The 26806-nt window shown below is 36.2% G+C and overlaps 2 long non-coding RNA genes across 4 annotated transcripts in view; one reads left to right on the top strand and one right to left on the bottom strand.

Annotated features, from left to right (window-relative positions):
* Window positions 1-16891, bottom strand: part of LOC120587620 (uncharacterized) — a 34196-nt gene extending 17305 nt beyond the window's left edge. Inside the window, exons 1-5 of one of the 3 annotated variants that reach the window (XR_005649044.1) lie at window positions 16637-16883; window positions 12345-12437; window positions 11574-11740; window positions 9520-9881; window positions 9199-9416 (exon numbers count right to left, since the gene is read on the bottom strand). This is a non-coding gene — a long non-coding RNA (uncharacterized LOC120587620). Of the gene's footprint in view, window positions 1-9198; window positions 9417-9519; window positions 9882-11573; window positions 12438-16636 lie in introns of those variants that run through there. The other 2 variants (XR_005649043.1, XR_005649042.1) reach the window with 2 other exon arrangements.
* The window catches only part of LOC120587621 (uncharacterized), a 163652-nt gene that overhangs the window by 122790 nt on the left and 14056 nt on the right, over window positions 1-26806 (top strand). The gene's annotated exons all lie outside the window — the stretch shown is intronic.

The raw sequence follows: 26806 nt of genomic DNA on the forward strand, positions 1-26806 counted from the left end.
GATCTGGGCGGTAACACAAGTGTATGTATGTGTGAAAAGTCATCGAGCTGCACACTTAAGATACATGCACTTTACACACTTGAGATGTATATATCTATATCTATATCATCTATATCTATATCTATATCATCTATATCGATATCTATATCTAATCTATATCATCTATGTATATCTAATCTATCTATGTCTATCTAATCTATATCTATCTATCTATCTATCATCTATCATCTATTACCTATCTAGATATCTCCTCTCAACCAAAAAACTACCAACTTTAGAACTTTAAAATAATCAGATGGCAACTTCAGTGTAGGAATGGACAGGGCAATGACATCCCTTGGGCTGTGTAGCTGGGACAAGCCAGTCTTAGCAACACATGTTATATTTAGTGGGAAGAAAGACTTCATAAATCAAAAAGATGAAAACTAGTCCTATCTTGTTGCTCCCAGTATATTTCTATGCCTCTCAGTGGCTGGTCGGCTCCTCTTTTTGATCTAAGTGGAAGCTCACTTCAGACAGGCTTCATTAATTTCTTCACATGAGTCACAATGAACCGGAGATGTGATTGAATGGAAGGTGCACTCAGGCCAAGGGTACAGATTCCTTTAATGCAGGTAAAGGGTACATCTGATTCCACACACGTCTACAAGAACTGAGAGCGGTAAGCTTCGCAGGCCTGAGTGTCCTTGTGAAACATCCTGCTGTGGGTGTTTCAGCCCCATCTGGATGAGCATCCTATCGGGTACATCATGAAACTTTCTTATGGTCCTCTTTCGGAGTGGAGATGGGGTGGAATTGGGTGGGTGCTCTGATCACGTGCCTGTCTGCTCACCAGGTGCAAACAACTGATATCAACCCCAGCACATTCCCAAGTGCATATCTCAAGACTAGGAGGAAATTTTGCAAGGTCCCATGTCCAGGCATCTCATTGCCCTAGCTGGTTCAAGCTTCAGATCTGCGGGAGTCTGTGATTGTAACTTCAGTTCTGCCAACATTTGTGAGTTCCTGTGGGGCACACAGAAATGAGCGAACCATAATACTTGCTGCATCCATTTGCTAGGACTGCCATAACAAAGTACCATAAACTGGACAGCTTAGAAGAACAGAAATTTATTGTCTACTTAGCTCCGGAGGCTGGAAGTCTGAAATCAAGGTGCTGGCATGGCTGTGCTCCCTCTGAAGGTGCTAAGGAAAAATCGGCTCCAGGTCTCTCTCTTAGCTTTTGGTAGTTCCTTGACTTGTGGCAGCATAATTCCAGTCTTCACATGGCATGTTCCTTGAATACATGTCTATGTTCAAATTTCTCCCTTTTTTAAGGATACCTATTATATTAGGTCAAAGGCCCACCCTAACCAAGTATGACTTCATCTTAACTACATCTGCAATGACCCTATTTCCAAATAAGGTCATTTATTCTGAGGTACATGGGTTAGGATTTCATTATAAGAATTTGAGTAGGCAGTGCAATTCAGTGCCATAACACTGGCCTTCCAAGGGTTTATGATTCAGTTAGAGAGAGAGGCATATGCACCACTGACGTCTGTGAAAAATTACTAGTTACTAAGATAAAATGATACTGGAATTTGTTCCCAAGGATTTGTCTAATACTATCTACCTACCAACTGTTTGTTTCACAATTTGTCAGCATAGTAATAAATAAAACTGGTTTATAGGCACATCAGTATTGTACAAATATTTCAACCAAGACAAAAAGGTGAATAATAATACTACTATAGAAAAATGTTATGTAGGTTTTAGTATGAGGCAAAAAGTAAAAAAGACTCAATAATGAATTCCATTCAAGGAAGGAAGAGAAAAATAAAAGTGATATGAAGAAAGCACTGCATTTCAATTTATCATGGCCAAGAGAGCAAAGCATTCACCATTTAAATTGTGTCTACCTGGCAGGGCAGAGTGGAAATTTGGTGATTATCCAGTTAATCTAATCAGGTTGGGTATTCATTTGGATAATTCAAGCTCCATATGAACAGGGCAGGTGTTTAAGAAAATTATCCAAAACATTTTTCTAAACATGTGGTTCAAAGAAGGGGGCCTAGAAATTAGAGGTCAATGAAGATGATTTTGAGACTTTTCTCCTGGAATTTTCGGGCCAATCGTGATCATCACAGAAATATAGACATCAAAAGGAGACTTAGATAAAGTTTAACATGTAAGAAAGAGAATTCCAGGTACAGTGGAAGAGCCTTACCTTGGAGACATGTGAACCCTGCATTTGCAGCTTTCAACATTGAGCACATCGTTTAACTTGTTCCCATTATTGATGGCTTTCTACTAAGATGGAAGGAAATAGCTTATTATCTGAATGTTACTTTATGTTCTATAGACATTGCCTATTTCCTTGGGTGTATTTTGTTGCATACTTCCTTGTCACATGTGTTCAAATAATAAAGTGTCGTAAAAGTTGTGTCTGATGGGAGGGATGCTAGCTCAGGTTTTTCACAAAAGCAAAATTGTTTTTAAAAACTTTTTTTTCTCCATACCTTTATTTCCTCTTACATGTAGTACTTAAAAACAAATACCAATCTGATGATGCCAGTCTTTTGCTGAAAATAGTTCAATGACTTCCCATTGCCCTTGAAGCCAAGCACAAACTCTAAAACATGATTTGCCAAGTCCCACAGGTTTTGACCCTAGTTTACTTGTGTAGTCATAAGGAATGTTTTCTCTCCTTCTTTCAGTTCCTTAAATAGTCAAAGCTTTTTTTTTTTTTTTTGCCTCTGAGCATCTGTTCCTACTGTTCCCTCTGCTTCTGTATTTCATCTCTGTCTGGTTCATTCTTCCTCATTTTTCCAGCCTCAGTCTAGATGTCACTTGTTCTAGGAGTCACCTCTGATGCCCAAGTCCATATTTAGAACTCTTCCTTCTTGGCATCTGACTCATCCTCATTTTGTAGTACTTATCATACTGTACCGTAATTGTTTGCTTATTTGTGTGTATTCCTCTGTATACTGTAATTTTTCCTGAGAGCAGACATGATTCTTTCTTGTTCAATATTGTATTCTCAATGCCTGGTGGGTAAAGTTGGTACAAGACAGTGTTTTGAATAAATTTATAAATTAATGGAGAGAAAAAGGAATATAGTATTTGTGATATCTCTGAGAAATGAGTAACTACTAATATTTATAAGTAACTAATATATATTAAATATTTCAATATCTTTTTGTTCAAATACAAGTAAAACTCATTTATAGTAATAAAGGTCAGAACTGGGGTTACCTTTGAGAGTATTGACTCGGAAGAAGCACAAGGGAACCTCCGGAGGACCAGAAAATTTCCCCAAACTTGATCCAGGTGTTAGTTTCATGGGCTTCTGCATATCTAAAAATTCATTGAGCTGTGCACTTAGGATCTACGTGCTTTATTGCATAAGTTAATAAAAAAGAAGTAAAACAGAAAAAAATTAAAATATTTTTCTATCTCTATAATATCAAGGATATATTTTACATTGTGTTAGCTCAAGAAAAAGGGTTCGGGTTTTAAAGGAGTTTGTAATTCTGTTTACAGTGCAACCATTTGATAAGATTGTCCTAAACCTCCTAGCACAGATAGGGTAGGTCAACAAAGGCCTTCCCTTCTACTTCTGGAGGCCATGGCCATTCCAAACCAGCTAAGGGGGTGGGGTCGGTCTCGTCGGAGTATCCTGTGGGAATCAGCTCCTTTCCAGGCCTTTCAATCACATGAAAATCACTTTACCCTGGTTCTAGCCCCATGAGCACCAACCAGATTGCATTTCCAAAGCCTGTTTTCAAATGGGTCTTAGCAAACCTAGGAATCTTTCTGATCATTAGTCACCTCAAACTGAACCTACCACCAATAGTAACTGAAGATCCCACTCTGACCAAAGATGGAATTCCCCGATTCTCAAACACTTCATCAAGGGGACTTCCAATGAACTAAGTAGAATTCTTGTGCAATCAAGACATCGTTCCAGCATATTGCCATTTAAAATTGCTTCAAAAATTTATTCCATACTTCTAGGGGAATGGAATTAATTTTCCTCTTGTAAAATGAATTAAATTTGTATGCTTCATTTATAGTTACATTTGCTCATCATATAAATATTAAATTTTTTTTAAAATATACTATATATATTATTCTAGTGCCATAGTTGAGACCAATAGTAACACTTCTAAGTTAACTTTATTCTCACCTGTCTTCACCATCAACCCTGTCTTTATTTGCTGTATTTCAGCCTTGCAGTACCTAAAACCTTGTCTTTGTCTACAGCCATTTGGAAGTTAAATATGCTATGCAAATTGACTACAAATGTCTTTTTCTATTTGTCTACATCATCATTCTGGCTTTGTTGCATCCTGCAGTTATTCAATGTGGAATAATGGTCAAAATCAATTACAAACGTGTAGTTGTCTTTGAGGAATATTTATCATGGTTATTAAATGATGTACAAGCTCTTGGTTTACTGTTTATGGAGGCAGGAACATGCTTCTCTCTGAAGATTTTATCTTTTAAAGGGCACATAAAATTTCAGACTTGCTTTTCAGCTTCATAAATACGCATATGGTTGCATAGAGTTAACATAGATATCCATCTTGAGTTTCTTTCTGTTCAAGCAACCATGGAACTAAATTCTATATAACCTATATAAAAGCCTGTGTATTTCAATCAACTTTAAAGAGGGAAAAAAGTTCAACTGCTTGATAATTCAGGACCAGAAAAAATTATAACATGAACTTTAACAATAAATTCAACAAAGTTATGTACCCTCAGAAGAGTGAGCTGCAGATTTTCAACTCTGTGCTGAATATATTAAATGTCTTTCAGAAGTTTCTAAAGTCTAACTTGAAGCCACATTAATAAAGATTCTAATTTCTAACCTTTGAAAACCAAGACATAACAGAATACCGAAAGTTATCTCTATATACATACACATACATATAATACAGGGTCACTATTGGATAATGTAGGTACATAAGAAATTACCTCCAAAACTTAATGGCTGAAACAACAATCATATTGACTTTGCTTATGAATCTGCAATTTGGGCAGGACTCAGCAGAGAAAGTGAATACAGGAAGTTTATGGAACTGGCAAAAAAAAAAAAAAAAAGCATGATTTAAAAGTACTATGATTGGATAGCACTTTTGCCATAGTAACGATTTCCTCTTTTTCCATCCTTCTATCTCCCCTCCCCCAGTAAGGCATGTAGCCCAGTTCTGCGTTTACGATGCCAGGGAAAAGCATCATTGGGTGGGAAACAGAAATAGTCAGGGTCTCTGGCTTTTGTGTTTTCAACTGTTTGAACTCTTGAAGGAGCTTCTGCTAGATGCCTGGGATACAAACTTTACTGATAGAGGGATTCTCTCTGAGGGAAAAATATCAAGATCAGAAAAAAAGAATCCATTCCCTTCACATCAGTCAGGATCCCCTGGTGAGGAAAACCTAAATCTCACCATGTATTTGGAAATTGGCTCTCCAGATGCTACAGTAAGGAGACAAAGTGGGCTCTGAGGTGATCATCTGGAGGCATTAGTAACAGGGAAGAGCCACCACTGGACTGCTTGAATGGAGGGCCTCTGGGAGGGGGGGGTTCAGACCCTGGGAGGATGGGGCACCGCCCAGCTATTGCTGCTGCTTCTGAGGGGCTCATGCTGCGGAGTCTGGGAGAGCTAAAAGACGCTGGAGCTGAGCTCTGAGCCACCTACTGCTTGGAGGACAAATCACTAGTCCTGGGCAATAAACTGACAGAACGGACAATAAATAGGAAGGAAGCCACTCTGTTCCTCCCGCCTCCCATGCCCCTCTGCTGCTGCCAATTGGCAGTACTAGCAAAAGGGGCAAAGAAGTCTGGGAAATACGGTTTCCAGAATCCCAGTCCCACATGACAGAGTGTTAAAAGGGTGACTTTGGAACTGAGAGGCAGTAGGTAAATAATCAGCAAATTCTTGTACCTTAGAGGGGAAGGTACTACTTGGATTTAGAAAAGAAGAAATTGGGAGTTGTTAAGAGCCAGAATTTGGTGGGTTTTGAGAGAGAGTACAAAGAAGGACAAGGAACTTCTTAGCAGAAATACATGCAGATGATTGAGTATCGAGTGCCCCACCCCTACTGTGCTTTGGTGCCACATCACCCCTGACCCCTGTCGACTTAGATATGCCCAGATTTGTCTCAAATTGATCAAAATTAAATGTTAGTCCCCCAGGCAAAGTAAGGACTTGATATAGAAATTCGGGCCTTAGAAAAATGATGAAAGTTAATAATTTGAGTATGTCCGAATTTGTGGACTTATACCCTCTAAGTGTATTTTGAATTGTGTAAAAACAGATACAGGGGACATGCTGGAAAGATAACATCAGCTATTTTTGAATTATTGTTTACAATTATTATTTCTAGAAGCTAGCCTTATGACTGGTTCTTTTTCTTCTTTATACCTTTTATTATTTTCCTAAATTTCCACAATAAGCATATTTCACTTTTACAGTACAAATTATTAAAAAGCTTGTTAATGCAAATGTTACATTTTATTTACTATTGTATCATACCTCAAATACATTTCTGAACCGGCTTGATAAAAAGCCTAAAGTTTCTTTTTTATTTTCATATTTTGTGTTAGAAATATTAGAAACTAGTGAGTGAATTCTGTTTTTCAGCGTGTTCTCGTAGGCCTCAGGCACCTTCTGAATACAAAGAGGAGTATAGTCTTTATATTCTACTTTTATTCTGACAAGAAAATATGAATTCCAATAATTTTCTAGTTTGAAATTTTCATAGACTCTTTCACCTATTCATACCACAGTGTGGCCTTATTAAAGTAGCATATGATCGATCTTGAAAATATGGCAGAAATAATTTGCTGAAAACCTTGGAGAACACATTCCGAAAGTTCAGACAGAGTCCTGTTTTTGTCAATAAAATGTGAGTAATGGGTCAAAGTCTGGATGATAAAGATGATTAGAAGGAAATAATAGAAAAGAAAGGTCAGGCACTTCATTTTCCCTATAGCCCTTTTCACCATAATACTTATAGGACAGAAAAACTCCTTTATATTAAAAAAAAGAAGAAAGCAAGGAAAAAAGAAAAAGAAGGAAAGAAGGAAAGAAGGAAAGAAGGAAGGAAAGAAAGAAAGAAGGGAGGGAGGAAGGGAGGGAGGGGGAGGAAGGGAGGAGCAGGGAGGGAGGGGGAAAAGACAAAGACTAAGATTATTTGACTTTTGGAGAGGCTTGACTCTCAGGACATTTAGGCATTATGCCTTGAAATCAATAGTAAATTCCTTGTGTTATTAGTCCAGAGATATCCACAGATAGCAAGATGCCTGGGATACCAGAAGAAAGAAGGAGGCACTTTCAAAGATAAATTCCAGTTAGCAAATTTTAGGATGAAATAAAAATACAGGTAAAAAGAAAATGAAGGCATGTCTGTGATTGTCATTGAAACAGGTATCAATATCGTTAATTCCAGGAAATATTTCTTATTCTCAGCTAGAGCACATGTTGGCCAGGACTTCCCACTCCGCTCTGAAGTTAGGCTTGGCCGAGTGCACTGGGCAATGAAATGTGAATGAAACCGATCTCTGTCACTTCTGGCTTCTAAGACTATGAGCCAATGCACAACTCCCCTACTCCTCCCTTCCTAGCTCTTGACTGGCTTTAGCCTGAGCTCAAAACAGACCACGATGAACAAAGTAGCCCTGCTGACTCTTAATGGACATGTAGCATGAGCAAAAAATAATCTTTGTTGTTTTAAGTCACTAAGATTTGGGGGTTGTTGGTTATTGCAGCATAATTTAATTCATCAAATGTTACAATATCCATCCCTGAAAGCATTTTAAAGAATCTGTTTGTGTTCCCCATTGAGGGAGAAAGAGTTGCTGCAGGTTACCGGTTCAGTGATTCGGAGCGGAGGTTTAGAAATTTTGATAACCTAGCCTATTTAAAATGTAATATTATATTATGCTTCCTTTTTAGTATAGGTGTTTTACTGATGCTGTGCCTTTTGAAAACTACTTTTTAATTTTATATTCTTATATGTTCCTTTACTCCTAGTTACTTCTTACAATCTCTTTGATGAATGCTTAATGTACATTTCCATGAATATAACTGATAGATTCTGTTTTTTTCAACCATTGCATTTTAAAATTTAGGTGTCTGAGTCTATGTAATAAATCTAAGCAAGTTTTTCATTTTGATGATTAGGTACTTCATCTGGCAGCCACACAATAACTAGAAGATTATACTCTTCTTCCCTCTAATAAATCCCACAAGCAACAGACTAGTAACAGGAAATTAGTGTGTGATAAAGCAGCCATTGCTTGGCTCTGAAAAGTAAGCTCTTTAAGAATAAGACTCTCGCCGCTATGAATTCATGAAAAAATATTCAACTATTGTCTTGAAGTCAGTAGTTCTTCAAAATCTTGTAAGGCATTCCTCCAGGCTGCTAATGATCTCCTTTATTCAAACCACATATTGAACTTTTCTTTTTTTAATCATTCCATTTTTTTTCAGGTGCTCCCCTCAAGAGGGTGAATTTAAGAACTATTTTTGCTGGATGTGGATCTTTTTGAGAACCGGCAAACCAGGTGTCTTTGAAGCTGCTGGTTTTTCATCAGCTGAGAGCAGTAACCTAATCCCTGTACTCTGACTAGATTTGAGCTAAGTGGACATAGCTCGCTTCTATCACAGGATCAGATGGGAAGAGCTGGGCTGCGGGTCTCCAGCTGAGAAAAAAGGAAGATGGGGAAAGATAAGAACTGCGGTTTCAAATATCCTTAATGGGAATTCGCCACAGTCATTTTTCACGGGAGCTGGGTGCTGTCAGAGCTTTGATTACTGCCTCCTCTTCCCTGGGAAACTTTTTGTCTGGTCCCCCTAGTGTCTGGACTTTGGCCAGGCTGTTTTTTTGTGTTTTCCAGGTAACTCTGGGTGGGTCTGTCTCAGTCCAGTCCTGGAGTGATTCATATGTCTGTAACCAATAGACCACTGTCTGCTTTCAGCAATCTGAGTTTCCCTCACATATCCATGCCCTGAAAGGCAAAAGTGAGATTTTTTTTTTTTATTTTCAGGTTTTTTGTTTGTTTGTTTGTTTGTTTGTTTTCCTGGCTGTTGTCTTACTGGCTCAGAAAGCCTGGGCATTTTTATTAGTATTTTTATTGTTTGTTTTTTGCTTATGCACACTGAGAGTAAATCAACGTGTTGAAAAAAGAGAAAGAGAACCGAAAAGGAGTGCCATTTGTTATGATTTATGATTTATGAGTCTGAAGGACCTGTCACATTGAGCCTCGGAATGATTTTAATTAGCCGCATGACTGAGATACCCTGTCAGTGTGGCACATTAAAACGGAGCCATCCGACGAGTGATCAGCCGGCAAGGGGGAAGAGATGTGTTGAGGCCAGTTGCAGACACAAACCACGCTGCTCATTTTTGCCTGTATCTCCACACTCCTAGCAACAACAACAACAACAACAACATTTCAGAGACATATTTCCCAATTCTTGGTTTGTAGAAGCTGCTGAGAATATTAATGAAGCCCCACCTAATTTGTACCTGTTGCTAATGCAGCTCCAGAAAGTGAGAAAGATGAGAAACAGAACCAGTTTTCCAGTCAGCAACAAAGGAACTTCTGTTAGGAATTTCAAGTCATGTGCGAGCGGACTTGTCCGGCGAGGGCCACTCCCGAATCACGGCCTGCGGCCCACTACAGTTACGCAGCAGAACGGGTTGCGCAATGGGGCCAAGAGCATGTGGTGAAAAGGGGTCTAGACCTTCCCGAGATGTCATGAACCAGTCTGTGCAGAGGTTGTTGTCTGTACCTTCAGGGACGTGGTGATCTTCTCCATTGGGAGTCTTGGGGGTGACCTTGTGTTTAGCCAAAAGGGCTAAATGGGTGCTGGGTGTCGTGGGGAAGGCTGCAGAAAACGTAACAGAGAAGCCAGCTTACCCTGTTCCAAACCAAGAGGCCCCTTGGCTCAGAGTGCCACGCGCCCTTCTGGGCGCCACGTTATGGGTGCCGTTCTGGATAGGGGCCAGGTTCGGGACTGGGGCTGGGCATGAGAGATGGCTTGTGAGAGTAAATCGGGAAAAGACCACAGCTTTCCAAACCTGTCGAGACACAGGCTGAGAAAAGATGTGCTGGGTGTCCCTAAAACACAAGCTAGCACGGATAAGATCGTGGGGTATAAGTGAGAGATTGCCAGGGAATTTCACTGGCTGTTCTTCCATTACTTTCCAACTCAAAAACCCGCTTCAAACCACAAGAGTTCACTTACTGTTTCACAAACACGGCCTGCCCTTTCTTGTTCCCATACTCACAGCTGTTTTCATGTCACCCCCCTCCCGTCTATGTTTCTATTCTCACTGCTAAATTTAAATTCCAATTACGAAAAAAAAGGCCCACTCTAAGCCACCTCAGCCAAAGGTAGAATCCCCACACACTTTAGATCTGCCCATTTTTTGGACAATCATCTACTGTCAGGTAAAAACATTTACATTAATGTCTTGAATTATTCTCTAAATGTTATTTTTATTACTTAAATTTTTATATGCATAAACACGTAAACAATGGTTTGTGTGAGTTAGGTGGCTGCATATAGAGAAAAAACTTAGGAAAACAATTTAACAAGATAATTTTCTCTCTTAAGTAATAGAAGTTAGGAGGTAGAAAGGGAGTCCTGCTTATGAAAGATAGACTTCTTTCATCCTCCTGCTCGGCCGCCCTGGTACGCGGTTTCTGTGCTGAAGGTTACTTAATGAGGCGGCGTGGCTGCCCAAGTGTCTGTCATCTTGTCTACAGTCACAGCTTAGGAAGGAGGAAGAGAACAAAAGTCCCCTTGGATGAGTCAGCAATCTTGTAAAATGTCTTCTCAGAAGTCCTTAGGGACACTTTGCTTATATTTCATTGATCAATACATTGTCACAAGCTTACTCTTGGCAATAAGGGAGGTTGGTAGTGTTTTAGCTGGGGTCATTGCCATCACATATACACTACTGGCTTACATACGAAGGAAGAAAGGAAGACTAGATATTGGGAATCGGCTAGCAGTCCCTGCCACATGGTCTGACAAATAGTTCTGTGCTGCATCCAGGACATCTGAATAGTTAGAATAGCAAAAAACTAGACATTCTAGGAAATTCTAATGAGTTATGGAGAGGTAATGAACTGTTGCTTTACAGACCAAATGAGTCATCTCTCATCTCCCTTTTGCATGCCGGGTGTGTCTCCTTTGAACCCTCCCTTGTCTAAAGTATAAACTTTCTTGCACATAGAGTCCTCTTCCCTTCCTCTCTTCCTCGCCTTCCTTTTCATCCCCAAATAGTCTTTCCTGTCCAGTGGAAAGCACAGATCCCCAAATCCTGTTGGTTTTCAGCAGCTTCAGGCAGTAAAGAAAGGCTGTGCAAAGTTCAAGTTTGCTTATTTTTTGGAGAGGGAATGAGTGGGGGAAGTTCCGCCCGAGCAATAGTTGATAGCAGGGACTCATACCTATTCTTCAGAGCTCTGATTGCTATGGCTTTATAGGTTTTTGCAAATTCAGCTCTCAGAAGGTTGTTTCCTCCTTACCTGTGATTATGGCCCACAGCCATCACCAAGATCCCCTGCTTACCTTACAGCAGTTCACTCTAAATGCAGTTAACAGGACTCAGCATGGTGTGAGTAAGGAACAACCTGATGGCCTCTGTATACTCAAGACAGCACTGGGCTCCAATACTGGCCATAGCTCTGTGACTTTGAACAAGTTACATACTCACTTAGTCCTTTGTTTTTCCCAGTCTGTAAAACGAGAATTGTAATATCCACTTTGCTAAATTGCCATGGAATTAAGATGAGATACGTAAAATGCCTGAGAAGGAACAGATGCTTTACAGTGTAAATTAATCCTACTTTTGATTAATTTCTCTCCTCTCTCCCTAGTAACAGGAGCTGAAAGATGGAGAGGGAAATGGGAGCAGTGCCTTTGCTGGCGTGCCCTGTTCACTTTCTGCCCTACCTTTTCCACATTCTCTCGGTATAGGAACTCTGAAGGTCTCAGATAGGACACATGAGGGAAAAAGATGAAAACATGTTCTTAAGTAGCCACTTTTAAGAATTACAATAATACATAGCCTAGAAAATGTCCTTTCATCCAAATTTAAAAATTATAAATAACTTTTATATAGTCTTACCACTTATAGTTAAATGATGCCCCCAGAAAAGTCTTGGATAAAAGCACTAAATCCAAGCCTTGGATGCATGTTCCTGTGGCTGCATGCTTAGAGAAAAAAGTGAGTAAGGGTGGAGGAAGGGAAGAGAGGGCTCCGAATCCAAAGGTTAGGTCAGTTTTAATCCCCAAGTTGATAACATCTGCTTGTCTGGTCTAGCATTTACTCTATCTTACCAGCAATTTATTTGAGTTCATGGCATTACACGTGGAATGGCAGGATTTACAGAACAGTTCAGACACGAGCCTCTGCTTTTAAAAGTCTGTCATCTAGTGAAAGACACAAGAGAAACACAATGGAAGTCAATCTAAATGCCCCAACTAGCATATATCCAAAATCATGTGGGGCTGGAGTGAGCTATTAGGACCCCCAGTTCAGCATTACTTTAGAGAGTAAAATTTGCAGAGAAAATTTATTTGGTCTCACAGTCAGTTCTGTCTTATACATTTGCTGGATCCAGCTGTATTCCCTAAATGCTGAACATATTGTTCTGGCTGATTATATTCTTGGCACCCAGCACCGCTATGCCTTCCCAAGCGCCAAGAGCATGCAGCACAGCAGCAGCCTTCCATAAAAGGCCTATAAAGCCATTAGTTTATTCTCCCAAAGATCCAAGGTACTTGCTAAAGCACAAGATCCGTTTCAACTGACATGACTCTGAGTTGAATGTGTCGCAACACATTCTTAGGGAGACAAGGTTCCTTTGACTAATAGCCTCCATATTTGTCAAAACTACTGTAGGCCAAAGGTTAGCAGCAGTGTCTGGCAGGACAAAAGCAAACCTAAAAAGCTAAAATAAGAGCTAGGCCAACAAGCCCAGTTCCTGCTCCAGCTTCCTCTCTCTGCTACTCAAAGTCTGGGTCCTTGCTGCCACAAAGTAAAAGTGTATATAACACATTGGATGTGTAAAAACAAAGCAGAAACCTCTATGATTCTCTCACTGAAAGAGGAGGATGCTCAAGACTTCTTTGCAACAGTTCTCAGGGAATGTTATAGAATTGTCAAAAACATTTGTTTCTACTTACTGTATTTTTAAAATACAAAAAGAAGATTTCTAGGTAGTTTGGCTTATGACATTCAGAATCTCATAGAGAGGGTAGAAACATTAAAAAGTATGTGTTAAAATGGAACGCCAGGGGAATGTAGCAGAGGAACATTAACCCAGCTTGAGAAAGGCAGAAAAACAATGTTGGGATGAAGGGGTCACTACCAGTCCCCCAGGGATCTCCAATAACTGCATAGTCTAAGTAACTAAATATACGTCACCCAGATTGCTTCATTAAATGCCTTCACTTAGAGCCAACACTAAGATGAGAGGATTAGTAGGCAGGTGTCCTAGAGGACATGAGGCCTCAACTAAGGTTTAGAATGTAAACTGAAATAAATGAGAGGATGTCACCCTTGGAAAGGCTAGGATGAAGCTCTCACCTGAGGCCGAATACTTCTGGTGTCTTGGATCTATGTGTATTTGACATACTAATTATCAAAGCACACGATACCTCAAAATGCACTTGTCTTCTACCTCTGGCCAGGGTATGGGAATGAAATGCTTTATAAGCATAGAAAATCAAGAAAAAAAGAATTTGTCCCAGCAAAAGGTTTTAAAATGTTAATACTCTGTGATACAAAAGTTTAACCTAAAGAAATTCATTCTGAGTAAATATTGGGAGAATATTTATTTACAAGGATATCCATCACTATTTTCTCTTTTTTTGTAGGAATGAAAGACTGGAAACCATTTTGTCCAACAACAATAGATTGTTGTATGATACATTCATGTAATGAAATAACTTACAATCATTAAAAAGAGATGTTATGAAAGAATAATATGGAAAGATGTTAATGATATATCGTCGAGTGAGAAGAAAGCAGGTTAAAGGAACATATGCTGCAAAAGACACTGTTAAGATGGTAACAAGATAAAATATTTGCAAATCATATATTGAGTAAAGGACTTATGTCCAAAATATATGAAAAACAACTCACAAACTCAACAAGAAGGAAACAAACAACCCAATTAAAGACAACAGGTATTGGAGAGAGTGTGGAGACATTGAAACCCTTTCACACTGTTGGTGGGAATGTAAAACGGTGTAGCTGCTATGAAAAGCAGTACTGAGGTCCCTTCAAAAATTAAAAATAGAACTACATATGACCCAACGATCCAACTTCTGGGTATATGTGTTAAAGAACTGAAATAAGGAGCTCTAGGATATGTTAGCACTACCACTATCATTGCAGCAGTATTTCCAAGTACAGCCAAGATGTAGAAACAACCTAAATGTTTACTGACAGATGAATGGATAAAGAAAATGTTGCATACACATACAGTGGAATACCATTCAGCCTTAAAACAGAAGGAATTCTGCAATATGCAACATGGATGAACCTTGAGGACATTGTGCTAAGTGAAATAAGCCAATAATAGAAAGACAAATATTGCATGATTCCAATTATATGAGGTATCTAAAATAGTCAAATTCATAGAATCAAAAAGTGAAATGATAATTGCCAGGGGCTCATTGGAGGGGAAATGGAAAGTTACTAATCAATGGGCATAATGTTTCAGTCAGGCAAGATGAATAAGTTCTAGATATCTAGAACCATCGTGTATAGTACACTTAAAATTTGTTGAGAGTTTATTTTATGTTAAGTATTCTTACCACAATAACATTTAAAAAAATAATTTTAAAAATAAAAGGTGAATAGATATATCATAAAACAGATATATAGATGGAAATAATCATATAAAATATGCTCAGTATCATTCATCATTATGGACATTCAAATTAAAATAACAAAAGATGCCACTGCATACATATTAGAATAGCTAAAATTCAAAAACCTGATATAGTAATTGCTGGCAGGGATATTGAGCAACAAGAATTCTCATTTGTTCCTGTTGAGAATGAAAAATGGTACAGCTAATTCGGAGGATAGCTCAGCAGTTTCTTACAAAGCTAAACATACTCTTACCATATGATCCAACCATCAGACTCCTAGATATTTACTCAATTGATTTACAAATATTTGTCCACACAAAACCACATGCAAATATTTACAGCAGCTTTATTTGTAACTGTCAAAAACTGAAAGCAATCAATATATCTTTCAATAACAGGGAGTTTTTTCAATATGCGATGGATAAATAAACTGTAGTACATCCATACAATGGAATACTATTTATTAATAAAAATGATCTATTAAGTCATGCAAAACCATAGATAAATCTTAAATACATGTTGATAAATGAAATAAACCAGTCTGAAAAGTTTGCATACCGTGTGACTCCACTTATATGATGTTTTGGAAATAATAAAACTATAGAGACATCAAATAAATCAGTGGTTTCCAGGGTTTTAGAGAAGGGGTTTGGTTGAATGGGTAAAGTGCAGGGAGTTTTTTTAGGGGAGTGAAACTATTCTGTGTGATACTGCAGTGGTGGATCATGACACTATGCATTTGCCAATATCTACAGAAATTTATAGCACAAAGAGTGAACCTTAATTTATGCAAATTTAAAAATATTATTTAGGAGATCAGGGGATTCTGAGATGAAATGCAGACTATGATAAAAAGAATCTATATTACAATGTATGAAATGACTGAAGTGGGTAGGGCTAAAAGTGCTGACTTATATAACTTTGGAAATGAGTGGATATTAAAATGAAAGGCAAAAAGAATTAGACATAAGCACTGCACTCTAGTTGGTAAAGTTGTTTTCCATCAGGGTAGGGATTAACATTTCTGAAATCACTGTACACACATACTAGAATTGAACAATTAAGTAAATGGATGGTGGATGATGGAAACTAGGTTTCTCAGATTGGGAGTTCACAGACAAGCAAAGGAAAGAGTCAAGAATGTGGTACTGGATTAGAATTGGACACATCAGTGTGAACTCATGTTTAGTTTAATATAGACACAGGTATATCTATAGGAATAAATATAGATATTTGTGTACACACCAATTGATAAACACATATACATTTCCAGCTGAGAAGTCCTAAAAGCAATGACCTCCATGTAGCAATGAGCATATCCAGCTCCCAAATCTTGTTTTTAATATCATTGTCCAATAAAAGGAACCAGGATCCTTGGAGAAATAGTTGATTCTAAGTCCAGAACATGGATAATACAAAATGATTCTGGACATCTTATCGTGCCAGAAAGTAAGGAAATACTCAAAAAACCAACAACAATGGGGGCACAACAATGGGGGACACAGCAGCCAATTGCAGTGTTCTCAGTGGTCAAAGTTGAAACAATTTGAGCAACAAAATAAATAACATAGTATTGGATTAAAATCCAAAGTAATAAATAAATATCCATGAGTCCACACTGGTATAAATAAATGGTTAAATAAATAAGTAAATGAGAGAGAAGAGACAAATTATCTATGCAGAAGAATTCCAAATAATATCTGTCAGTATTCTCCGCCTTCGAAGAGTAGAACATAACTCCTTACCTCGTCAGTGTGGTCTCTGATTAGTGACTTTCTTCCAAAGAACACAGTGTGGAAAGAAAGACAGAAAAAGAGTAATTTCACTGTAGAGAAAATGGACAAATATGACCTAAGCCAGATGACCAAGGTCAACCTCAACAGCGATGAGTCATGTTGATAGTATGTACCCTTGATATGATGTGAAGAGAATGGCACTTCTGTGGTTCTCTCACCAAAAGTTACAACCACATTATTATGAGAAAAACATCAGACAAATGCTAACTGAGGGATATTCTACAAAATACCTGACCAGTACTCCTAAAAATTGTCAAAGTCAAAAAAAAAAAGTAGAAGTCTGAAAAACAGAGTCTGTGGAGCCTAAAGAGACATAAAGGTTAAATATGATGTGGCATTCTAGATGGGAGCCTGGAACAGACAAGGAATATTAGGTGAAAACTAAAGAAATCTGAATAAAGCATAGACTTCAGTTAATAGCAATGCATTAAATTGGTATAAATAATAACAATTCATCAATATTGGTTCATTAGATGTGACGTTAGTAGCATCTAATAGAAGATATTTATCAATAGGGGAAACTAGGTGTCAGCCATATTGGAATTCTCTGTGCTGTCTTCACAACTTTTCTATAAATCTAAAACTATTATAAAATTTAAAGTTTATTAAGCAAAGAGTATATGCTGTAATTTTTCTAAATTTGTATATAGATAGACATGTACACATAGAAAAAAGATGAAAAGGTTATGTATCAAAACATTAACAATGATTATTGCTGGTGATGAGATCAGAGAGTATTACTTTCCTATTTTGCTCATCTGTATACATAACTATATAACACAAAAAGAAAAGGAATTTTAAGCCTTCATTTGGACCAGAATATTTCCTTGACTTAAGCACAAAAAGAAGAATTTTATCTAATATTTTAAATTCCTAAAAATACTTAAAAGGCATATAGTATTAAACAATTCTGTCAAGGAAGAAATACAAAATTTACTTTTTGATTTAAAATTTTTTCCCAGTGTGTTTTTTTATAGTAACTAAGGATAAAAGTGACAAGGAATACTTATTCTTAAACTAAGAGTTTGATAAAACATAGTCAAGAAAGAATCTCAAATTAACTTTCAACAGGAATTCCAATTCCCCATTTTAATTCATTTATTCCCCTCATTCTAATTTCTTATGTAATTTAAGATATTTAAAACCACTAGAGAGGTTGGTTTGGTTTACTCTGCTTTAAGTTATTAGATCACTCTTTGAGCTTATTTGGTATAGACTATGCACTTTTTTTTTCATGATCATTTTATTTACTCATTTTCTCATTCTATAAATATTCATTGAGGGCTTACCATTTCTCAGTTACTATATTAATAATTGAGGAATATGAAACCACGAATAATAAATAGCTTCTATATTTAAGAAGATTCTAAGAAATAGGAAAGGTCACAGTGAAATAGATAAATTATTACACTTACAAGATCGAATAAATGCTAAGAAGAAAAGTTCAAATTAAGAACATGAGAATTTACAGAACAGAGCAATTACATCCACTGCAGGTCCTCGAATAACGTGCTGTTTACACGTCATTTCTTTATAATGTTAATGAGATGTTGTAGGAACTTAACTCTTGTTTATGTCAATTAGCCTGTGGTAAAATTAGTTTCTTTATATTTCATTTCACTAAAAGTCATAGAACTTATGGACAACATTAAGTGAGGATTTACTTTAGAAGGACATAGGGCAGGATTTGCAAAAATGATACTCGAGTAAGCACTGGGCCCTCGTTGATTTCTGGAGGGTGAAAAGATGAAAAGGGTGTTTATCCTCCTTTCTTCTTGGGTCCATGTGGGGGAACTTCAGCTACAGTGTCACTCCTGGCTTCCCTCCCTGTCCTTACTCCTCTCGCTGAGAGTTCGTGAGTTTGAGAACAGAAACTGAGCATACTTAGCTTAACCCTTCTATTTCTTCTTTTTTTCTTTCTTGTTAACCTGTCTCATGTCAATTTTTTTAAGTTTAGGAATAATTGACTTACAATATTATATTAGTTTCAGGTATAAAGCATAGTGATTCGACATTTAAATACCTCAACGAAGTGATCACCACGATGTCTAATAACAATTTGTCCCTGTGCAGTTAATTATGATGTTATTGACTATATTGCCAATGCTGTACATTATGTCCCTGTGACTTATTTATTTTATAATTGGAATTTTGTACCTCTTAGTCCCCTTCACTTTTTCACCCACCCCCACATCCCTCCCCTTTGGCAACTATCAGTTTTTTCTCTGTATCTATGAGTCTGTTTCTGTTTTGCTTTGTTTGTTTTGTTCTTCTATTCACATGTAAGTGAAATTTTATATGATAGAAATATTATTATCTTTTTCTGTCTGACTTATTTCACTTAGCACAGTACTCTCTAAGTCCACCCATGTTGTTGCAAATGGCAAGATTCCATTTATTTTTATGGCTGAGTAATATTCCACCATACATATATACCATCTCTTTTTTAACCATTCACCTATAGATAAATACCTAGGTTGCGTCCATATCTTGGCTATTGTAAATAATGATGCAATGAACTTAGAGGTGTGTGTGTGTATGTATGTATGTATGTAGTATGTAGTATGTATGTATGTATGTATGTATGTATGTATGTATATATATATTTTTTCGAATTACTGTTTTGTTTTCTTCAGATAAATGTCCAAAGTGGAATTGCTGGTTGTATGATAGTTCTATTATTAACTTTTGAAGAATCTCCATACGGTTTTCTATAGTGGCTGCACCAATTTACAATCCCACCCACAGTGCATGAAGATTCCCTTTTCTCCACATCCTTGCCAACACTTGTTATTTGTTGTCTGTTTGATAGTAGCCATTTTGACAGGTGTGAGGTGATATTTCATTATGGTTTTGATTTGCATTTCCTGGATGATTAGTGACCTTGAGCATCCTTTCATGTGTCTGTTTGCCATCTGTATGTCTTATTTGGAGAACTTTTTATTCAGGTCCTCTGCCTATTTTTTAATTTAGTTTGTTTATTTACTGTTGAGTTATATGAGTTCTTTATATATTTTGGATATTACCTACATATTGGATATGTCATTTGCAAACATATTCTCCTATTCAGTAGGTTGCCCTTTCATTTTGTTTGTGGTTTTCTTTGTGGTGCAAAAGCTTTTTAATTTGATATAATTTGTTTAGATTGTTTAGTTTTCTTTTGTGGTACTTGCCCCAGAAGACATATCCAAAAAAATATTTTAAGACCAATGTCAAAGAGTTTACTGCCTATATTTTCTTTAGGAGTTTTATGGTTTCAAGTCTTCCAGTTAAGTCTTTAATCCATTTCAAGTTTATTTTGTGTATGGTGTAAGAAAGTGGTCCAGCTTGCTTGCTTGCTTGCTTGCTTGCTTTCTCTCTCTCTCTCTTTCTTTCTTTCTTTCTTTCTTCCTTCCTTCCTTCCTTCCTTTTTTTCTTTCTTCTTTCTTTCTTTCTTTCTTTCTTTCTTTCTTTCTTTCTTTTTCTTTCTTTCTCTCTCTCTCTTTCTTCCTTTCTTTCTTTCCATGTAGATGTCCAGTTTCCTCAACACCATTTATTGAAGAGACTTTTCCCATTGTATATTCTTGCCTCCTTTGTCATAGATTAATTGGCCATATAATTTTGTGTTTATTTCTGAGCTCCCTATTCTGTTCCATTGATCTACGTGTCTCTTTTTTGTGTTAATACCATACTGTTTTGATTACTATAGCTTTGTAGTATAGTCTGAAATTAGAGCGTGTGATACCTCCATCTTTGTTTTTCTTTCTCAGAATTGTTTCAGCTATTCAGAGTCATTTGGTTCCACAAAAATTGGGGGGATTTGTTTTAATTCTGTGCAATATGCCACTGGTATTTTGATAGGAATTGAATTGAATCTGCCATCATAGATTGCTTTGGCTACTGTGGACATTTTAACAATATTAATTTTTCCAATCCATGAGCATGATATATCTTCCCATTTACTCGTGTCATCTTTGATATCTTTCAACCGTGTCTATAGTTTTCAGAGTACAGATTTTTCACTTCCTTGGTTAAATTTATTGTTAGGTATTTTATTCTTTTTGATGCAATTGTAAATAAAATATTTTATTAATTCTTCTTTCTGATAGTTTTTTATAAGTGTATAGTAACACAACATATTTCTGTATGTTAATTTTGTATCCTGCAACTTTTACTGAATTCTTTCATTAGTTATACTTGTTTATGGAGTCTTTAGGATTTTCTATATACAGCATTATGTTATCTGCAAATAGTACCAGTTTTATGTCTTCCTTTACAATTTAGATGCCTTTTATTTACTGTGTCTGGTTGCTGTGGCTAGGAATTCCAAAACTATGTTGAATAAATATAGTGAGAGTGGGAATTTTTGTCTTGTTCTGATCTTAGAGAAAAAGCTTTCAGCTTTTTACCATTGAGTATGATGTTAGCTGTGGGGTGTCATGACTTTTATTATGTTGAGGTATATTCCCTCTATACCCACTTTATTGAGAGTTTTTATCATAAATGGATGGTGAATTTTGTCAAATGTTTTTTCTGTCTGTATTGAGATGATTATATGATTTTTATTCTTCCTCTTGTTAAAGTGGTGTATCAAATTGATTAATTTGTAGATATTGAACCATCCTTGCTTCCCTATAATAAATGCCACTTGATCATGGTATATGATTCTTTTAATGAATTGTTGATTTTGCTAATATTTTTAAGAAAATTTTGCATCTATTTCCATCAAGGATATTGGTCTATAATTGTGTGTGTGTGTGGGCGCGTGTGCGTGTGTATGGTATCAGTGCTTGGTTTTGGTAACAGGGTAATGCTGGCTTCATAGAATGAATTTAAAAGCATTCTTTCCTCTTCAATTTTTTTGGAATATTTTGAGAATAAGTATTAATTCTTCTTTAAATGTTTGGTAGAAGTCACCTGTGAAGTCATGGTCCAGGACTTTGCTTTATTGGAAATTTTTTGATTACTGATTCAATTTCGTTAGTGGTAATTGAACTGCTCAGGTTTTCAGTTTCTTCCTAACTCTTATAAGATTGTTTCTTCTATGTTGTACAATCTGGGGCATAAAAATTTTCATAATATTGTCTTATGATCCTTTGTATTTATGTGGTGTGGGTTGGTACTTCTATTTTATTTCTGATTTTATTTATTTGATCTCCAATCTCTCTCTCTCTCTTTTTTTTTTTTGATGAATCTGGCTAAAGTTTTATTGATTTTTTTTCTTTTTCAAAGAATCAGATCTTTGTTTTATTGATCTTTTCTATTGTTTTTAGTCTCTATTTCACTTATTTCCATTTTGATCATTATTTCCTTCTTTCTACTAACTCTGGGATTTCTTCTTATTTTTCTGTTTCCTTTAGATATAATGTTAGATAGTTTATTTGAAATTTTCCTTGTTACTTGCGATAGGTCTGTATCACTATAAATTTCCCTCTCAGAACTGCTGTTGCTGTGTCCCATAGATTTTGGAGCATTGTGTTTCCATTTTCATTTGTCTCAAGGTATTTTTTCGTATTTTCCCTTTCATTTCTTTGTTGACTTATTGGTTGTTTAGTAGCATGTTGTTTAGCCTCCATGTGTTTTTTCCAGTTTTCTTCTTGTAATTGATTTCTAGTTTCATTCCATTGTGGTCAGAAAAATTGCTTGATGTGCTTTCAAGCTTCTTAAATTCATTGAGGTTTATTTTGTGGCCTAACATGTATTCTGTACCAGAGAATGTTCCAAGTGCTTTTGAAAAAAAAAACCTGTAATCTGCTCTTCTTGGATGGAACATTCTATAAATATCTATTAAATTCATCTGATCTATCATGTCATATAAAGCCAATGTTTCCTTGTTGATTTTCTATCTGGATGATTTATCCATTGATGTAAGTGAGATGTTAAAGTCCCCCATTATTATTTTAATACAGTCAATCTCTCCTTTTATATCTGTTAATATTTGTTTTATGTATATAAGTGCTTTATGTTGGGTGCATAGATGTTTACAATTGTTTTATCCTGTTGTTGGATTGATCTCTTTATTATTATATAATGCCCTTTGTCTCTTGTTACAGTTTTTGTTGTAAAGTCCATTTTATCTAAGTATTACCCCAGCTCTCTTTTCATTTTTATTTGCATGAATTTTTTTTTTCCATTCTTTCACTTTCAGCCTGTGTGAGTCTTTAGATCTGAAGTGAGTCTCTTACAGGCAGCATATGTATGGGATGATTTTTTCATCCATTCAGCCACCCTGTGTCTTTTGATTGATGCTTTTAGCCCATTTACATTTAAATTATTGATAAATATGTACTTATTACCATTTCGTTAATAGTTTTCCTTTTGTTTTTGCAGTTGTTTTCTGTTCCTTTCTTCTCTTACTCTCTTCCTTTGTGATTTGATGACTTCCTTTAGTATTATGTTTGCATTCCTTTCTCTTTATTTTTTGTGTATATATTATAGATTTTTAGTTTGTGGTTACCATGAAATTCATATATAACACTATATGCAGATAGCAGGCTATTTTAAGTGGATGATCACTTGAATTGAAACACATTCTAAAAGCATTATGTTTTTACTCCCCACTCCATGATTTATGTTTTTGATGTCATATTTTATTTTACAATTTTTGCCTGTGTGTGTCCCTTAATTAGTTATTGTAGAAATAGATCATTTTACTGCTTTTTTCCTTTAACCTTCTCACTAGCTTTATCAGTAGTTAGCCCACTACCTTTGTTGTATGTTTGCCTTTATCAGTGAGATTTTTTTTCATTTACACATTTTTTTAATTTTTAGTTTAAACTTTTTTTTCAGCTTAAAGAAGTAAGTCCCTTTAACATTTCTTGCAATACTTTACCACATGTCAGGATCTATCACCTCCACATTCTCCATTCTCCATTTTTTTCTGCCCTTCCTGTGTCCTCTCACTTTTGAAAATTCCAAGTTTCTTAGTGTTACTAACTTCCATAAGAAGTAGGAAGAAAAACAGGTGGGTTGACCTAATTCAAACAATAGTGTAATTTCTGGGATCTAAGCCTCCTCTAGCGCATTTATATTAAACAAACAAACAAAAAACTCTTATGTACTTCAGCGAAACTCTAGGTCATGTGACAAAGGGGTGAGATAAAGTTCATACATTATTTTATTCTGTAATATATAATACAAAAAAAATAGTGCTAACCTATGCCATTCATTTGAGTATATTCTGTTTCATGAAACAGCATTTAACATTCCAGGGTAAAACCCAAATATAAAACAATGAAATAGCAGTATCCTTATCTTACATATGGAAAAACTATGAGACAGCTCTAGTTACCTTCATCATTCTCTTGTGTTCTTGCTTTCCTCACTTGGGAGAAGCATTATTGATAAGCACATGGAGGTCAATATTTCCTCCATCTGCTTCACATCTTTAAGCTATTTTCATGACTTGGTTGCCTTGTTCCTTTTTCTTAAAATAGGACTATTTTCACCTATTTTTACTCTCTTGACCATTAATAAATAAACAATGCAAGGCAAAGGGGACTATACTTTCTCCCGTATCATGGTCCAGTTTAAGATTTAAATCGACATAATTCTGTAAGAATTAAACGAAAGTTAAGAGCGAAGTGTCTGTGTCATTTCCTTTACTTGAGAGTAATTAATAATTATATAGATTGTTTCTGACCAATAGAATGTTTCTGTCCACCTCCTTGCTCACCAAAATCTCTTCCATACCTCAAAGCTCATCTCCACCCTCATTCACTCTTTCACGAGGCCCAACGACAACATCCACTTCCTTATATTTCATAGAACTTATTGCCGATATCACACACTTTATAGTCTACATTTCAGCATTCTCAACTTGTTCCACATGTGTAAATACTTCTGCCCAATAAGACCATGAGTTCTCAGAAATGAGAACATTGTCCTATAAACATTAATATACTTTGTGGTTCAAGGCACATAGTAAAAGCTCAGTGACCTGAGGGTTGAATTCTTTACATTAGCAATGAGACCCCATGGAGAGTACTGAACGCTCCTGGAGTAGCTTAGACACTTGTCCCTTTGAAATTTTTCAATTAGTTTTCTAAACTGGAAACCCCAAAATATTCACTTAGTACAAAGCATGACAGAATTAATGAATACAACATTTAAAATATTAAACCCCAAATCTAATCATTAGTGAAGGAATTCCATATTTTTTCATTCAGCTGATGTTGCTTGGACATTTCCTGTGTCAAGTATATGGTTCTGGAGGGGAAAATTGAAAGAACACATGGTTTCTGGGCTCCAAGACACTAACAAATGTAGCCTCAGGAAATAACTAGATTCAGGTGTTTTAAGGAATGAATAGAATAGTCAATAAAAGAAAAAGTTAGAGAAGACTAACGAGGATTTACCCATTTTATCTTAATCATTATTATTATCAGTTCGTATTTAATTTGGTGGCTAAAGTATGCAAATACATTGAGTTTATTACAGTGAGTTAAAGTATACATAACAAAGCATGAAAAACATATACTTTTGTGTGTTTAAAAAAGAAAAAATAGAATTTAGATCATTATATACTGACTAATTAGATGTCACTGATAAATAGGGAAATAAAGAGTGCCTATTCATGGCATCATTTAAACTTCAGTATGACACATTGAGAGAAAAAGTAATTGCATATAGCCAAGACAATTTCCATGGCTGAAAACACATTAAATTATCTTTATCTTTGAGAAGATTTACTTTATACGTGTCTCTGCACCAGAATCATAACAAGCCAATGGAAACAAAATAAAATAGAGCATGTTATTCTGCCTTTTGTTTCTTTGGGAATAAGCTCAGATCTGAACATACTGATGAAAGCCTTCAGGCCCTGTTGCTGTTGAGAATCAATATGAAGCTGTTGATGGAGTCTGCAGTTTCTGGTCATGGGTTGAAATCAGATGGAAAGAAGGTGATACCGATCACAAAATCTTAAGTGGGGAACAAAATGCTAGCAATACCAATTATTGACTATCTTAATTATTTTGTTTTTATTTTATTATTTTTAATTTATGTGTAATTATAGTTGAAAATTATATTGGTTGCAGGTGTACAACATAAAGATTAGACATTTATATACCTTATGAATTGATTACCATGGTAAGTCTAATAACCATCTGTCACCATGCATAGTTATTACAATATTGTTGACTGTATTTCCAGTGCTGTACATTATATCCCCATGACTTATTTATCATACACCTGTAAACTGTACTTCTTATTCCCCTTTACTGTTTTCACTTATCTCGCACCCCCTCCCCTCTAGCAGCCATCAGTTTGCTTTCTATAGTTATGAATTTGTTTCTGTTTTGTTTGTTCATTTCTTTTGTTTTTTAGATTTCACATATAAGTAAAATCATACTGTATTTGTCTTTCTCTGTCTGACCTATTTCACGTCCTTTAGTATGTTCACTTAAAATAAAACCTTGGAGGAGAGGAGTAAAACTCCCAAATCACTGAGTTTTCTCATCTACATTACAAAAATATACATAGCTCTATACTGTCCCCTCTACCCGGAATGTCTTCCTTTATTTAGTCAACAGCATATGCACTCACTTTGATCAAATGTCACCTCAGTGGGGATTTCCCAGATCACACTATCCACAGTTTCAACACCTATTTCCACTCCTCGACTCCTCACTGTGCTTCCAGTCAGGATAATCCACATTATGGTACCATAACAACCAATCCCCAAATCTCAGTGGCTTAACAAAATTGTTGCTAATGAAAAAATCCACTGCTAGTCTGCTAGCTCTCCCAGGCAGTCGTCCTCCATAAGTCCTCATCAATATGAGCCAACACACTTGGCACAGCAAAGTGAAAGGGAGGTAGAAAGGCAAGGCCAGCAAATAAATGCTTCTACTCAGAAGCAACATAAATCACTTCCACTCACATTTCATTGGCTAAAGCCAATTAAGAACAAGTGGGCAGAGAACTATACTTCTGTGTATCTAGCGGATATAGTAATATCTGGTGCATCATGCTTTATTTTTCTTTACAACACTTTTTACCTAACATCATATAATATATTTCATTTGTGTTGATTTGTCTCTCCTCACTAGAATATAAGCACTGCGAGGGCAGGGACTATCTCTATTTGTTCACTGCTATAACCTCAGATCTCAGAACAGAGATTATCAATAAATATTT

The sequence above is a fragment of the Pteropus medius genome, unplaced genomic scaffold (genome assembly GCF_902729225.1).
Source record: "Pteropus medius unplaced genomic scaffold, Ma_sr-lr_union100, whole genome shotgun sequence".
In the NCBI taxonomy this organism is placed as follows: Eukaryota; Metazoa; Chordata; class Mammalia; order Chiroptera; family Pteropodidae; genus Pteropus; species Pteropus medius.